Below are 16,837 nucleotides of genomic sequence, written 5' to 3'. Positions count from 1 at the left end.
TCAGTCTTTTGACTTTGTTTTATTTGTTCTTGTTGTCTTGAGAGATCATTGGCTTCCAATTGCTCGAATCTAGCCTTTAGGGATTGGTTTTCGGCCATAATCTTCTGGAATTCCTTTTCAATCTGGTCATTTCTGGTGTTCAATTGCAAGATTTTACCCTTTAAACAGTTATTTTCTTGCCAGGTCTCTTCCATTTTCCTCAAAATCTCAGTTTTGAACTCTTCCATAGCTTGTGAGGAGTTTTCCTTATTTGAGGAGGGTCCGGATGCTTGTTTGTTCTCCTCCTCTGTTTGCTCGGTTGTCTGGATTTTCTCTGTGTAAAAGTTATCGAGTGTTAAAGGCTTCTTTTTCTTGTTGTTATTCTTTCTCTTCTGAGTTTCCTGAGGCTGGGTAGCCATCATTAGCCCAGCAGCTTCTCAGGTTTATCCTCGCGCTCAGTGTCTGTCCGCGGTCTATTGGTTCCTGAGGTCTGAGTTCTGGTTTTTTCCAAGGTCAAGCCCCCTAGTGGACCCCCTTGCTTGATCCTCTGCAGGAGGTTCCTTTACAAGTCTCAGGGCGCTACTTCCACAGTCGTATACTGGTCTGCACTGGTTCCCCACTCAGGTTTTCAGAGCTTTAGTTCTTGGCTGTGTCTGCCTCCACCCATGCCTCCGCCAGTGCCTGTGCGCTCTGCGCTGGGCGTCCACTCTCTGCCCTCGCGCTCAGATTTCGCTTGCGTTCTCTGGCTTATTGGGGTCCTAAATCTTGCTGCTCTCAGGAACAGGCCCCGGAGCTGCCAATGACTCGATGGGTGTCCCAAACTTGCTCTATTTCTTTTTAGCTGGCTTCAGAGCTATAGATTTTGTGTGTGGAGGGGGTGGGGGTGGGGTGGTTGCCCAGCCCACGATTTAGTGAGAGCCCTTTATAGCCTGGAAATGTCTCGATTCCACGTACCTTCCACGCTGTGCCCTGTTGTGGGGTTCCTCCGTTCGTCTGGACTTGTTTTTATGTCCCCTTGAGGAGTTTTGTGTGTTTCAGTCAGGAGAGGTTAAGAGCTGCTTCTTACTCTGCTGCCATCTTAACCCGGAACCTGCCTTACAGGTTTTGATGGAAGACTTGACCTGAGTTTTCTTTTGTAATCTGTTTTGGTACAATAAGTTTATATTTTTTAACCTATCAGAAATATTTAAGTTAAAGAAATCTGATGAGAAAACTTTGTATCTCTCAACAAAGACCTGATATTTTTTTGTTGCATTTATTTTTATTGAAAAGATATTGTAGATATTTTATCCAAGATGCCTAATTAACCTAAGTGGATATTTCAGCAAACTCTTATTTACAAACTTAGAGATTGTAGTACTTAAACATTCACCTGAATATTATCTTGTCTACTTCAGTGTACCATTTGAAAATGCTGATCACAATTTATCTATCTAGTCTATCTTGTGTGCCCTTTATCTGTATCTTTACATAAGTTCATCTAGGGAATCCAGCTAATGTATGACAGACCTTCTTTGTTTTCTTGTGAATAAATGTGTTTTCTTTAGTATATCAGTGGAGTACTGATAGTTATCTACCTGTCATCCATTGCATGTGACCAGTCTATTCTCTCTCCCTTTCCCCCCCTTTTTATACTTTTTTTTGGGATAGCATCTTTAACTCCTTTTGTTTTCTAAGTTCCTCATTTGTTGTATGTTGCAACTTTTGCCCAGAATCAACCTTTTTGTTACTCTCTGTGTGATATTAATTTTTACTTCTTGCTGACTATTGTGTTCTATGCCTTGCAACTATACATTTGTATAATATTTTTATTAAAAAACTTGATCTTTGTTTCTTGGAGAAGCTTAGGATCAGTCATTAAAGGGTTCTTATAATTTTATGAAAGCAGTTTAGTTCCTGCTTAATTTTGGGCTCAACTCATAAATCTTGTACCTTCTTTCCTATATATGCATGCAGATAGATGAGATGATTTCTCTAGGTTGTCTAATAGAATGCCATAATCTGGGTACTAATATTGAATAATAATAGCTGGCATTTAAGTAGTTTTGCAAAGTACTTTACAGATATCTCATTTTAATCTTACAGTAGCCCTATGGTAGGGGCTATTATTATTATCATCATCACCATTTTACAAATGATGAATAATATTGTATATTCAATGGTTTTCCCTTTGTTAGGATAAACTCAGATGATTACAGATCTCTTTCAGGAGGCTTTCAGTATGCTGGGGTCAGATTCAACCAGTATGATGTCATGGAGAGGCAGAAGCATCTAGAGGACCTCCCATCCTTGGAGAATATATTTTTTTGCATGGAATTTATGTTGGATCTTCTCCATGACAGGGGTGAATGCCTTTGACAACCTTATATCTCCCTGTTTTATTCTCGAACAAATGTTTATGCTTAACAAAGTTACTTCTTTTGTTAGATCTTGGATGGAATTTTGAATGGTTTTTTATATATGGATGAGATGGAACAGTTATTCAGTGCTTACTAGATACCAGGCCTTGTACTAAGCACTGGGAATTCAAATATAAGCAAACAAGAATGTCCCTATCCTCAAGGAGCTAAGAGGATGAGGCATAAAAGGAAAGTGAAAAGCAGAAATGGGATGGGGAGGTTGAAGGGACTTAAGGGGGAAAATGTTTAGACATCAAGGAAGATATTCTGAGGAAGAAGTAAAGACTTCTGGATTGAGAGTTGAGCTAGGAGTGAAATGAATATAACTGGGGCTTCTCATGAAATATTAATCATAGATTAAAGTCTAAGAAGACTAGAAAGATAGGCGGCAACTAGTTTAGGAAGGGTTAAATAGATAATTTTGTATTTGCTCCTAGAGGCTCCTAGAGCCTTTGGAATTTATTGGGGGCGGGGTAGGATGGGGATGTTTTCATCATTGAACTTATGTTTTAGGAAAATAACTTTAATGGCTGAATGGAGGATGGATTTGAGTGGGAAGGGACTTAAGGCAGGCAGATCCACCAGCAGGCTATTACAGTAATTCAGTTGAGATGATGGGGGGCTTGCATTAGAATGGTGGTCATCTTAGAGGAAAGAAAGAGTATTCAAGAGATATTTTAAAGATAAAATCAACTGGCCTTGGCAACAAATTGCATATGGGGAGTGGGATAACAAAGAGTACTGGATGACTCCTAGTTTACAAGCCTAGGGGAACTGTTTTCTATAGTAAGAAGGAAGATTGGAGGAAGAAGAGTTTAAGGGGAGAGATAATGAGTTCTGTTTTGCACATATAAAGTTTCTGATGTCTATAGGACACTCAATTTGAGATGTCTGAAATATATTAGAAAGATTTATTTTTTCACAAGCTGTCTCCCAGTGATTATTCCTATCCTTTATCTTCTTTGACAGTTTGTGAGGTAAAAGGTGAAAGCTCAGATTTCCCTAATATTAGTGTTTTCATGTTGTTAATAGTTTGCCATTCTTTTGCATATTTGGTTATGTCTTTTTTGTTTTTGTTGTTAAATTGTCTCTGACTTTGTGACCCCATTTGGAATTTTCTTGGCAAAGATACTTGAGTGGTTTGCCATTTCCTTGTCCAGCTCATTTTACAGATGGGAAGTCTAAGGCAAACAGGGTTAAGTAACTTGTCCAGAGTCACACAGCTAGTAAGCGAGTCTTTCTGACTTAAGGCTCTGGTGCTGTATTCATTGCAGCACTTAGTTGCCCAATTCTTTGCCCGCTCATTTTATTGGGAAATTACTTTTAGTTTTAAATATTTCTGTTCATATATATCTTGGTTATCAAGTTTCTGTCAGAAATATTTTATAAAAAGATTCCTCCTCTCCAGTTCATTGCTTCTCTTCTAATTCTAGTTGCATTAATTTTGTTCGTATAATTTTTCAATATCATGTAACCAAAATTACCTAGTTTATCTTTTGTAATTATCTCTTTCTTGTTTAGTTAAGGACTTGCCCTCTAGAATAGTCACTTTGGGTTTTTTGCTTACACACAAAAGTATGTCTCCTACTGGCTACCCTTCATGCTTGGCATGTGTTTCTTTTTCACATTAGTCACTTGGCATCCTTCAAAGCTAAGTTCAAATACCACCTGTTGTAGGCCTGTCTTAGTCTTCCCTTTTTCCTCTTTGGTGGTGATATTTTTTCCTCTGATGTTACCTTTACTTCCTTTACTAATATATCTCTTATGCCTATTTATTCATGTCTCCTCAGAATCTAATTTCCTTGAAGGCAGGGATAGTTTTTGCCTTTTCTTTGTGATTTCTCTCCTTGTCTGTTATATAATATGCTTGCTTGCCCAATTGGATTGTCTTATTATGGTAATGGATTTATTTATATGGCTTAAAGTTATTTATACATTTGTAATCCTGTTCATGTTGTTTCTTAAGCCATTACCCATTTTTTCTGTTATCAATAATTTGTTTACATCAGTTAGGATTCAGTTATTTTAAATACATCTTATATCTTCTTACTTATTCTTTGTAACTTTATACTAATCCTACTCTAACAAGTTTATCATCTTAATACACAGGTGACTAATTCAAGAATAACAACCATGTCAGTAATTCTTGTCAGTACCTAATCAGTTACCTTTTTTAAAATGCTACTTGGGTCCAACATTTTGCTTTAAAAAAGAATAGTAATGTGTAAATAGAATTAGCTCCAGCCCATTAATAGTCAAAAATCTACTCAACCTAGGCGTGCTAATGATGTCACTCTCACCTCCCTTAGTGGGGAGGGGAGAGGAGTTACCCACAGGTGACAATAAGTAACAAATCAAGAATAAGGGACTGCCCTTTGGGCAGTCCAAATCAATGTAGAAACTGCCATTTGTCCATTTGAATTAGAGGTGGACCACAGGAAGTGATGAAAGACACTATCTCTTTAAGTAAGTGAGTGAACTTCCTGTGGGGGAGTTGCTGTCTCGAACTGGAAGAAGAAGCATCTCCTGAGACCACAGAATGCTTACACTCTATATTGTCATGTGGGTAAGTTAGGCTGACTTCCTTGGCCTTGCTGGGCCAATTCTAAACTCTGCCTATCTGGCTGTTGGGCCTTGTGACTTACAGCTTCATTTATTAAGCTTTATAACCTTCTTCTCTCTCCGTCCAGGCCTTTGGCCTGGACTAGCCTCTTCCTTTTTCTCTTTATTCCTACTTTTTACCTACCAGACTGTAAATAAACTTGCCTCAACCCGATGCTGACTTGGGTCTGATTTAATTATGGAATCAACCTAAATTGTTGATTCCTGGCGGCCACACATTTTAATATATATATCTATAAATACTTAAATTTTCCTTCTTACAATTAAAACTGATTTTATTTCCTCAACTCCCATAGGAAAACAAAACTTTTATAACAAGTATGTATAGTGAAATAAAACATTCCCAAATTGTCTATGCCTCCAAAAGAATCTTAGTCAGCATCACTTGAGTTCATCAGTTATTTGTTAGGAGATAGGTAGAATACTTCATCAGTGTTTCTCTGCCATGATGGTTAGTCATACCTTCTGTCAGAGTTCTTATGGCTTTCCAAGTTGTTTTTACAATGTTGTTGTCTAAATGGTTCTGGTTCTACTCACTCCCCTTTTCATCCTCTCATAGTTTATAACTGTCTTCTTGATTTCTTATGAAGCAAAAATATTGTATTCCATAATTTGTTTAGTCGTTTTCTGATTGAAAGACAACCTTTTAGTTTCTAGTTGTTTGCTATCATAAAAAGAGCTGCTATAAATCTTTTTGTACATAAGACCTTTTCCTCTTTCTTTATTCACAGTTTAATAATATTGCAGGCATAATTATTTTCCAGAATGACTGTATCAGTTCACAACTCTACCAGCAGTGCATTAATGCTGTTTTCCAGCAGCCCTTCCAACATTTGTCATTTTCTTTTTTCCTTATCTTTGTCAGTCTGATAGATGTAAGGTAGAACCTCAGAGTTTTGTTTTGCATTTCTCTTATTTTAGTGATTTGGAACATTTTTCTCACTTGGTTACTAATAGTTTGAATTTCTTCCTTAGAGAACTGACTATATATTTTGCCTTTTAAAAAATCTTTACCTTCTATCTTAGAATTAGTATTGTAATGGTTCCAAGACAAGGGCATTAAGGGCTAGGCAATGAGGGTTAAATGACATGTCCAGGGTCACGCAGCTGGAATTGTCTGAGGCCAGATTTCTTTGACTCTATCAATTGGGAAATGGCTCTAAATCTTATAGGTTTGAATTGATTTCTTATATCCCATTCCATTCTGTCTCTTCCAACAGATTGTCTTCTCTGTCATTCTCATTTTCATATATTTTTTTATCTTTCTCTATTCACTTGCTCATTTTCTACTGCCTACATACATGCCTGTATTTCCTTTGTCTTGAAAAAAACTCACTTGGTTCTTCTGTCCCCACTATCATCCTATATCTATCTCTTTTGCCCTTGGTAGCTAAACTCCTCAAAAGTCCATCTATAATAGGTGCTTTCTCTATCTATGTCTTTCTGCCTCTCTCTTTCTTCAGTTTCTGTCTTCCTCTCCCCCACCACTATGCCTACCCCGCCCCCCCCCAAAAAAAATCTGGCTTCTGACCATATTATTTTATCATTCTACTCAAATCATACCCAATTCCACTCATACTTCAAATTTCCTAATGATCTCTTCATTCTATGGCCTTTTCTCTTGTCTTCATTCTCTTCTTTTTGATTTCTCTGCAGCCTTGCCACTATTGATCACTGTCTTCTTGATACTCTCTGCTTTCTAGTTTTTCAGGACACCACTGTCATCTAGTTCTCCCCATCCATTTGACTGTTCCTTCTCTGTCTCCTTTTCTGGACCATGTTCTCCGGCTATTAGGGTTCCTTAGTGTTCTTTCTTGAGTCCTCTTCCTCCTCCATATAACTTGGTGAACGCATCAGCTCCCATGTATTTAATGGTTATCTCTATGCTAATGGCTCTCACATCTATCCATCCTGCTCCATTCCTTCTTCTGACCTCTATTCTCACATTTCCAACTCACTTTTATAACATCCTTAAAAAAATTTTTTTTTTTTAACCTTTACTTTCTACCCCTTAGAATCAATTGATTCTAAGGCAGAAGAGCAGGCGTCTCCAGGCCTGGCTCTCTATTTACCGAGCCACCTAGCTGCCCTCTTTCATAACATTTTGAATTAGATGTTTAGTATACATCTTAAACTCAATATGTCCAAAATAGGACTCATCTTATTCCCTAAATCCTTCCTACTTCCCCATTACTGTAGAGGGTCTTTCAGACTCACAACCTAGGAGTCATCCTGGATTCTTCTCTTTCATTCTACATATCCAGTCTATTTCCAAGGTCTGTCTATTTCACCTTTGCTACATCTCTTGAGTACTTCTCCTTTGTTGTATCTTTTGACAATATCCTCTTCTCTGACATTGCCACCACTCTTGGGCAGGCCCTAATCACCTCAAAGCCTGGATTTTTGTAATAACCTATTGATGGTTCAGCCTGCTCCCCCATGGTACCTCTCCCCCCCCCCCCCATCCTCCATTTAGCCACCAAAGTGATTTTCATTCTGTTCTTGTCACCCCTTCTACTCAGTAAATTCTAGTATCAAATACAAAATCCTTTGCTTGCCATTCCTAATTTAGTAACTTCCTACCTTTACTTTCTGACCTGCTGGAATGCTTTCACACCTCCCTTCAGACTACTAACCTTCCTCGCTTTCATTAAGTCCTAACTAAAATCTCACCTTCTATAGGAAGCCTTCTCACCTCTCTTAATTCTAGTAGCTTCCCTCTGCTTTCTCCTATTTATCCTGTATATGGCTTACCTGGCATGTTGTTTCCCCCCATTAGATTGTAAGCTCTTTGATTGCAGGGAAACTGTCTTGTCAATTTTTGTATCCCTAGTTCTTAGTGTAGTATCTGGCACATGGATGCTTAATAAATATTTATTGATTGAGTGAAACTTTAAGACTTTTTTCCTCCCAGTTATTTTTTTCCCTTCTAATTTTAGTTGTACTAGTTTTGTTTTTGCAGAGACTTAATGAAATTTGTTTTATCTTTTATATCTTTCTTGAAGAAAGTATTAATGATGTAAACACAATACTATAGTATACTATTTTTTTTTTTATTTTTTTTATTTTTTTTTTTTATTTTAAACCCTTAACTTCTGTGTATTGACTTATAGGTGGAAGAGTGGTAAGGGTAGGCAATGGGGGTCAAGTGACTTGCCCAGGGTCACACAGCTGGGAAGTGTCTGAGGCCAGATTTGAACCTAGGACCTCCCGTCTCTAGGCCTGGCTCTCAATCCACTGAGCTACCCAGCTGCCCCTATAGTATACTATTTTGAGGGGTATGTAAATATTCTGGATTATTGCACAAATAGCCTAGAATTGTTCAGTATTTCTTACCCGTTTATTTTTTCATGCCTTTTAAAATACTTTTATGTTATGCTATATTTTTGATATAGGATATAGGGATAGGGGAAACTCTTAATAATAAAGGCCAGCACTTAACCCTGCAACTTAAAATTTCAATGTCACTTGTCTATATAATGAGTGACCCTTTTTTATTCCTCAGGCAGTACTGTTACATTGTTTTGTTTTGGGGGCAGCTAGGTGGCTCAGTGGTAGAAGTTCAAATATCACCTTCCTAGATATGTGATACCTGGGCAAATCAATTAACCTCAGTTGCCTAGCCCTTACTGCTTCTCTGCCTTAGAACTGTTAAATAGTATCAATTCTAAAATAGAAGTTAAGAGTTAAAAAAACAAAAAGGAGTAGTGTTCTTCAGTTCTTTTTTCTCTGTCCTTTAGGCTTTAGATCAATCAATGAATAATATTCCCATTGTTGAAATCCATTTGAAGGTTCAGCATGTGCCTCTTCTTTGGCAATTCCTTTAACCTTCTTTCTCCCCATGTACTAAAATTGCCACAGAGATAATTTTATGATTTGAATTTTCTGTTTCTCATTCTTTGTTAGAGCTGTTTTAGTAAAGACTGTAAGGAAATTATTCCTTTACATTATACTTGTATTGGGAGAAAGAACTAACACCTTTGTAATATCGGAGGTAATTAATATATCATCATGGGGGGGGGAGGGTGGGACAGCTAGGTAGCTCAGTGGATTGAGAGCCTGGCCTAGAGACAGGAGGTCCCAGGTTCAAATTTGGCCTTAGACACTTCCTAGCTCTGTGACCCTGGGCAAGTCACTTAACCCCCATTGACTAGCTCTTACACTCTTCTGCCTTGGAACCAAAACGTAGTATTGATTCTAAGGTGGCAGGTAAGGGCTTAAATAAATAAATAAATAAACAAGCAACTAAATAAATGAATGTCATCACATATTTGAAAGATCACATGAAAAGGTTCAAGTGATAGCCTTTTCATGTGATAAACTTTTATGTAGTTTGACATGATTCCAGAGGTTAGAAATAGAACCAATGGATGGATGATCATTAGCTACCTTAAGGCATAATGCTCTTCTTATTCTATGTACTTTTGTGTATGTTGTCATGTCTTAAACATTTATTAAGTGCTTACTATGTGTTTCAAGTATGGGACTAAATACTGGGAATACAAATACAAGCAAAAAGGAAAGATAGTTCCTGCCTGTAAGGAGTTTACTTTTTAATAAGGAGACAACACCTAAAAGAATGCCAAAAAGTAGAGTGAGGTAAGGAGAAGGAAGGAATCCTAGGCCATAACAGAGCTATCCAGAGGAATGTAGCCTTGTGGGAAAAAAGATGACAAGCCTAGATACCTTCCTTAAATGGAGGTTCTAGGAGATCAACTTCCAGAGAGACACAGAGAGAGAGAGAGAGAGACAGACAGACAGACAGACAGACAGACAGACAGACAGACAGACTTCAGGGCTTGGAGGCTCTGAGATGAGAACCTAGAACACAAGTGATCTTTTAGAATGAAAAGCTTTCTGGGCATTATGGAGAAGAAATCCGGAGGAGTACAATTTTCTCATTCTTAGGCCAGTTTGTACTTCTATGAGAACAGCAAGAAACTTAATTATCTGATTTCATCTCCTTCATCTGCTAGTGAATATACTTTTTAGACACTTAACAAATAGTTATTTAATATTCAGTGAATATATATAAATGAATCAATGAATAGGGCAGCTTTTTAACAATTAGAGCTGATTGGCACTGGAATGGACAGCCTATGAAGATGGTGAATTTCTTGCCTTGAAGACCACTTGCTAAGAATATTGAAGACTAGATTCCTGCTTTGGGTGGAGATTGAATTAGATTTGTAAATTCCTACTGTCTTTTGCTTTTTTTCCCTTTTTTTTAATCCCTAACTGCTTTTCAAGGTGCTTAGCATATAGTAGATACCTAATACATGTTGATTGATTGCTTGATTCCATTAGATGATTTTTATTTTTTTAATTATTTTTTTAATCCCTTAACTTCTGTTTATTGGCTCATAGATGGAAGAGTGGTAAGGGTGGGCTATGGGGGTCAAGTGACTTGCCCAGGGTCACACAGCTGGGAAGTGTCTGAGGCCAGTTTTGAACCTAGAAACTCCTGTCTCTAGGCCTGGCTCTCAATCCACTGAGCTACCTAGCTGCCCCCACCATTAGATGATTTTTAGATTCTCTTTCCATGTTGATTTGATTTTGTGTTTCAGGCATGAGGCTCTGGGATGTCTGAATCCGTATTATGTTATTATAGGGGAAAAAAGCTACTATATGAAACCATTTGAATTCAGATTTTGTTAAATGCCAATTTTTTTTAAAGGAGAAATGGATATAAACCAGGATTTTCAAATTAGAATTTGTTTCCAAGGGAACAAATTTAGCATGTCCCCACCAAACTAGTTGTGAGATCTTACATTCTATGAACATGACCTTGAATCTCTATAGTTCCTGAGCTATATATTAAAATTACCATTTATTTATGGGGAATAATGTTAGTCATCTCTTTTTTTAATGTTATTAAGAAAATTTAAGTAGTATCTGGAGCTTACTTTATCTGTAGATATTAGGACTAATGCTCTTTTTTTATCATTACTCTAGTTGATGTGATCACCATAGCCTTCTTGGGCAGTCTTAGGTAATGTTTCTTCAATACTTCATAAAATATCTTTGATTTAATTGGTATGAAAACTCCCTACCAAAACAGATTGCAAACTCTTCTTGCTCTAGTGGGTAGTTTCATTGTTGCTATACCCAAAAAATATGTCAACTGATGGTTATTCTTTAGTGAATTTATGGAGCCTCTCCTGTGGACAAGAGTTAAATTATTGTTATGCTTGAAACCTTTCCAGTTTGATTGTAGCCTTCAAGAACCCAGGATCACTTTTGTGCTTCAGTGATAGAATGAAGTAGTACTTTATGGAAGGGGACAACACTAGCAATCAATAATCATCTACTGAATTGGAATTCTTCTGGGCCTAAACAGAGTAGGGAAGTTACTAATACACGTATAGATTTGTGGAAGAGGTTGTTTGGCCAAAAAGACACTAAATTGTTGGATGTAAGTGGGTGTATGAAATGTTCAAGAAGGACTAGGACCTCTGGTGTGAGAGGTTGCCAATTACTTTTCAGGGCTGCTCATCTACCTTTGGATGTCTATCTTTCACTCAGTTCTCACCTGTGGCTCCAAGAAGCTATATCATGTGCTATGGCTGCACTTTTTGGGCAGGCTGGCTCAACCAGGTTGAGGAAGCAATAGGCCTCAAACTGGTGAGTTAGAGTAGTGTCTACCTAAAGCATGGTAAGGTTTTCCCTTGTGGAATAGGTGGATGAGAATAATTTGTTTCAATGGCTATAAAGGTGGCTGAATCGTGTACTGTGGAGAGCTTAGAGCTTGGTCAGACATTGAAGATACCAAGGTCATCTGTTGTGTCCTGAATCATTGATGGTTGTTCTTACTCTTTTCTTACCCACTGGACTTTGATTATTCTGGAAAACAGTGAGGCTGATGACTTTGTGGAACTCCGCCTTATTTACACACAAGTCAAAACATCACCCTATGATGGTCCTTTACAAAATGAAGGATGAACAACATTATGCACTTCTTACATGTCAGGAATTATACTAAGCACTGGTAGTTTAAATGCAAAGAAACAAGAAAATAGAAGATAAGCATTAAGGGGAGTAAGAAAACAGAGAGGGAGTGGAAAAGGGTACCTGAAAGGGAGATGAAAAAAAGGGTATAGATGATAGGGACAAGTTATAAAAATAAGTCTTCAGGAGTGAAAAGAACATGACTGAAGCCTCCTAAGAATGGTAATATAATCTAGGGAGTAATTAATCAGAAGAGAGAGCCCTAGGTAAAAGTTTCTTTTGGATGCTAAGGTGGTTAGGGAGAAGGTATAAAGTGACTGAATTTATATAGAATCCTTTTTTAAGGCTATCTTAGGAACCTTTGTAAAACTTCTTAATTTCTCACAATTTTCTTACTCCTTCCACTTTTTCTCACTTCTCACTAACTAAGAATATTTACTTATATGCTCATAACTTAAAACATTACTCAATAACCACGGTTAATACCTAGTCAAGTACCTTGGTAGATGGTTAATAAATATTTCTTGAATTGGCCTGTATAAAAAAAGTAAGAACTTTGTTTTTAAGTTGTGTTTTATTGAGAAAATATATAATAACTTAATCTATAAAAATACCTAATCTTAGGTAACAGTTTTCATTTTAATTAATTTTGACTAGATCTCCCTATCTTTTCCAGGTTAGTATATAGCTTGGAAACCATGAGCCTGATCCTACCATTGATCAGCATGAGAGCTTTGACCTATTTAATTTTTGATCTGATCTGTTCTGGCTTCACTTGGCAACTTGGTGCTCCACCATAGTAGCATTGATCCTGAGCTTAGTTTGGCTCTCCTATGGGCATAGCCCATTGTAGCTCAAAACTCCTTACCTCAAGGGAGGTAGCTTTCTGAGGTAACTGGGATGGCATGCATAGGTAGTACCATGTTACTAGTTACATTAATTTCTGCAAATAGAATATTATAATTCTTCCCTCCCCTCCAATGTTTATTACTCTTTCTGAAGCCTTCTTTCTTATAACAAATATGCATAATTAAAGCAAAGCAACAGATTGTGTCTGAGATACATATTTATTGACCTATGTTTCATAACATTTATTTGAAGGCCCATAAGCATTTTATATTGAATTTCTGCTGTCTTACCTTAAAGAAATATGCTGACATTCTTTTGATATCTTCTTTAGTGAAAGAACTTGGTTAAAGCTGGAAAGCGAAACTTTATCTAGAAAGTTAACTGAAGTTTCTTGGTTTTCTTTGCAGAATTTCAGAATACTGAGGTTATTGTCACTAGGCAACTCATGGATGCCTTAAACAAAATACTGGGAATTAATGGAATCACAATCACTTGAATTCTTGAAATACATGTTGTAGAAATCCTCTATTATTTTGATAACTTTAAATGAGTTTTAATGGAAAGTATCTTTTCTAGGATCAATAATTATAATAGATTCTGACATCTCTAACTTATTTTCTACCCTTTAATATCCTAGAACTTTCTCCTATATCTAGTAAGTTGAAGTAAGAGTAAAGATAAACTACTTCATAAATATTACTTTTGGAAATATTGGAGAATTTTAATTCCCACAGAAACTTGTACTATGCACATTATAAGTTATCATTTGGATGCTTAAATATTTATTGACATTTCTGTAGTAATGCTACTTACCTAATGGTTTAACTGTTTTTCATAGTGTTAAACACAAAATGTAATTTGGCAAGTTGGAACTACTTGGATTTTGTTTTTTCTTTTTTGAGTGCTAAATCCAGCATGGATTTAAAATTAATGGAACCTTAAGAATTGGAAAGGTACTTTAATGGTGATCTAATGGAACCTCTAACTGCTAGTTTAAAAGAATATTATGTGACCCTGGGCAAGTCACTTGACCCCCATTGCCCACTCTTCCACCTATGAGACAATACACCAAAGTACAAGGGCTAAAAAAAAAAAAAGAATATTATGTAATATTTGTCAAAACTTCTCATCATGATGAAATCATTTTATTTGAGGCATTCTCCTTATCTTCCATTTTAAGTAGTACTATTATCTGTCCTGTGCCCTTCCTTCTCCCACATCTGCTTTGAACTGCAAAATAGGTCCCTGATAATATGGCTGTTAATAATATCTCTAAGGTAGCAACTGGTGATCACAGGGAAACTCACCATTCAGAATCAGTAGGTCCAGATTGAGGTAGTACTTCCAATCTTAGCCTAGATCATCAAAGTCCTGAAAGAACCTCCTTGAGAAAGAAAGAAGGAAATAAATACTGAAACATCACAGAAATGTCTGCCTTGATGAAATCATAAACATTGTTTAACATAAGAGGTACCTATGTTGTTTGGCAAGAAGCCTCTCTGGAACCATTAATGAGATACTTGGGACAGTAATTGACACACAGATAGACTTATATTCCTGTGATGCCATCAGTAATGGTGCATTGACAACAGAAAAGAAAAAACAACAACAAAGAAGCATGTGACTTCATATCAGCACTTGGGGATCATTGCTTCCTTTTCTATAGGCTCAGAAACTATCTGTTTAACAAAGAAAGGTTGAGGAAGCTCAGGGTCAGTGGCTTTATCTTGTCAATACTATTGTAATCAATAATTGTTTATTTATTAGCTCTGATGGATTCAGTTATTATTTTTAGGGAAATAACTTCCAGACTTTTATCCATCCTAGTCTTTCTCCTGAGATTCAAGTCCATATAGCTAATTGTTTATTAGATATTTTGAATTGGATTTCCCATAAGCACCTGAAACTCAACATGTTTAAAACAGAACTCATTTATCTTTCTCCATTATAGTAATTCTGAAATCCCACATTCTAGTATACAAATTTCTTTACTGTCTCCAGCAGTCTTTTCCTTTACTCTCATCCACCTCAACTCAGCCCCTTCAAATTCCTGCTTTAGATCTGCTCACCCTTCACATTGTGCTCTTTAGAATTCCTACTCCACAACCAACAAACATCATTTTATCTTAAACCTCTTCCTTTTTCATCCTTCCTACTTCTAACACTTACTGAGACTTAGTTCCCTTTTGATGATCTTGCTTCCTCTGCTAGCTTTTGTGGTGTTAGTTACATTTTAGCTTGTAAATCCTCATATTTACTGGTCAAGGCGAGGGACCCCAGAATGGTCCTTGTTTTGAAAAAATATATAAAAATACATTTTTATTTATGTTTGTTTTTTATATCATCTAAATTTCTCTTGTGTTCCTAATCTTCTCCTTCCAAAAGAGCCATGCCTTATAAACATAATTTTAAAAAGTTGTTTTCTTTTAGTTTAAACAATAAAAGGAGAACATTTCACACATTAGGGCACAAAAAGATGATTCCAACTGTATTAAGTAGTCATCTCCAAGTCACCATTTCCAAAATAGAACTCAAACCCTCTTAACTTTTCTATTCTTTTTTTTTTTAAATATTTCCCCTCAATTACATGTAAAAACAATAATTTATCATTCATTTAAAAAATTGAGGGGGCAGCTGGGTAGCTCAGTGGATTGAGAGCCAGGCCTAGAGACAGGAGGGCCTAGGTTCAAATCTGGCCTCAGACACTTCCCAGCTGTGTGATCTTGGGCAAGTCACTTGACCCCATTGCTCACCCTTACCACTCTTCCACCTATAAGCCAATACACAGAAGTTTAAGGGTTTAAAAAAAAAAATTGAGTTCCAAATTCTTTCCCTTCTTCCTTCCTGATTTGGTAAGTAATTTTATATAGATTTTACATGTTCAATCATTATATGAAACATTTTCCCATATATTAGTCATTTTGTTGAAGAGATATCAAATGAAAGAAAAAAGAAGAAAAGGTAAAATGTATATTTCAGTCTGCATTCAAGATTCCTTTAATTAATTCTTGGAGGGTAAATGACATGTTTCATTATGAGTTTTTGATCCACTGTGTTGCTGAGAATAACTGGGTCATTCACAGTTGTTCATCAAAAAATATTGTTGTCAAGAATTGAAAATTGAGGGGATGTCCATCTATTGGGGATGACTGAAGAAATTATGGTACATGTTGGTAATTGAATTCTCTTGTGCCATAAAAAATGATAAACAAGATCATTTCAGAAAAAGCTTGAAAGATCTGCAAAAACTGACGCAGAGCAAAATAAACAGAACTGGAAGAATATTGTACATAATAACAGCAATAGCGTAAGATAGTGAAAACTTGGCTACTCTCAGCTATGCAGTGATCTGGGACAGTCCTGAAAGACTTTTGATGGGGAATGCTCTACACTTTCAGGGAAAGAACTATTACAGTTGTTTTTTACATTAGTGTCTCTTTGGTTTTGTTTTGGAGTTTTGGTTATGTATGAATTTACCCTTACAACAGTGACCAGTATGGAAGTGTGCTTTGTATGATAATAAAAATAAAAAAAATATTGCTGTCACTGTGTACAATGTTCTTCTGGTTCTGCTCACTTCACTTTGTATCATTTCATGTAAGTCTGTCCAAATTTTTCTGAAATTATCCTCATCATTTCTTATAGTATAGTAGTATTCCATCATAATCATACCACAATTTGCTCAACCATTCCCCATTTGATAGACAACTGCTCAATTCCCTTTTCGTTGCTACCACAGAAAGAGCTAGCTGTAATAAATATTTTTGTATAATAGGTCTTTTGCCATTTATTGGTATCTGTTTGGGATATAGAGCTAATAGTAGTATTACAGGATCAGAGGGTATTCATAATTGTTACTTATGACTTTTCATACTGAGGAACTTTCCCTGTCTTCTTTCACATTAATTGCCTTCATGCAGTACTGGTGTACTTGCCATTCCTCACACACAATGCTCCCACTTCTCCATACCTTGATGTTGGCTCCTTTGAATTCCTATAGTATTCTCTCTACTCATCTTTCTTCAAATTCCAGGTTTCTT

General features: G+C 36.5%; 1 protein-coding gene across 1 annotated transcript in view; it reads left to right on the top strand.

Moving 5' to 3' along the window:
• EHMT1 (euchromatic histone lysine methyltransferase 1) overlaps positions 1-16,837 on the top strand; it is a 307,779-nt gene that overhangs the window by 87,463 nt on the left and 203,479 nt on the right. The window lies entirely within an intron of this gene.

The sequence above is a fragment of the Gracilinanus agilis genome, chromosome 2 (assembly GCF_016433145.1).
Source record: "Gracilinanus agilis isolate LMUSP501 chromosome 2, AgileGrace, whole genome shotgun sequence".
Taxonomy (NCBI): Eukaryota; Metazoa; Chordata; class Mammalia; order Didelphimorphia; family Didelphidae; genus Gracilinanus; species Gracilinanus agilis.
The sequence above is the reverse complement of the archived record's forward strand: the minus strand, read 5'-3'. Positions and strand labels throughout refer to the sequence as shown.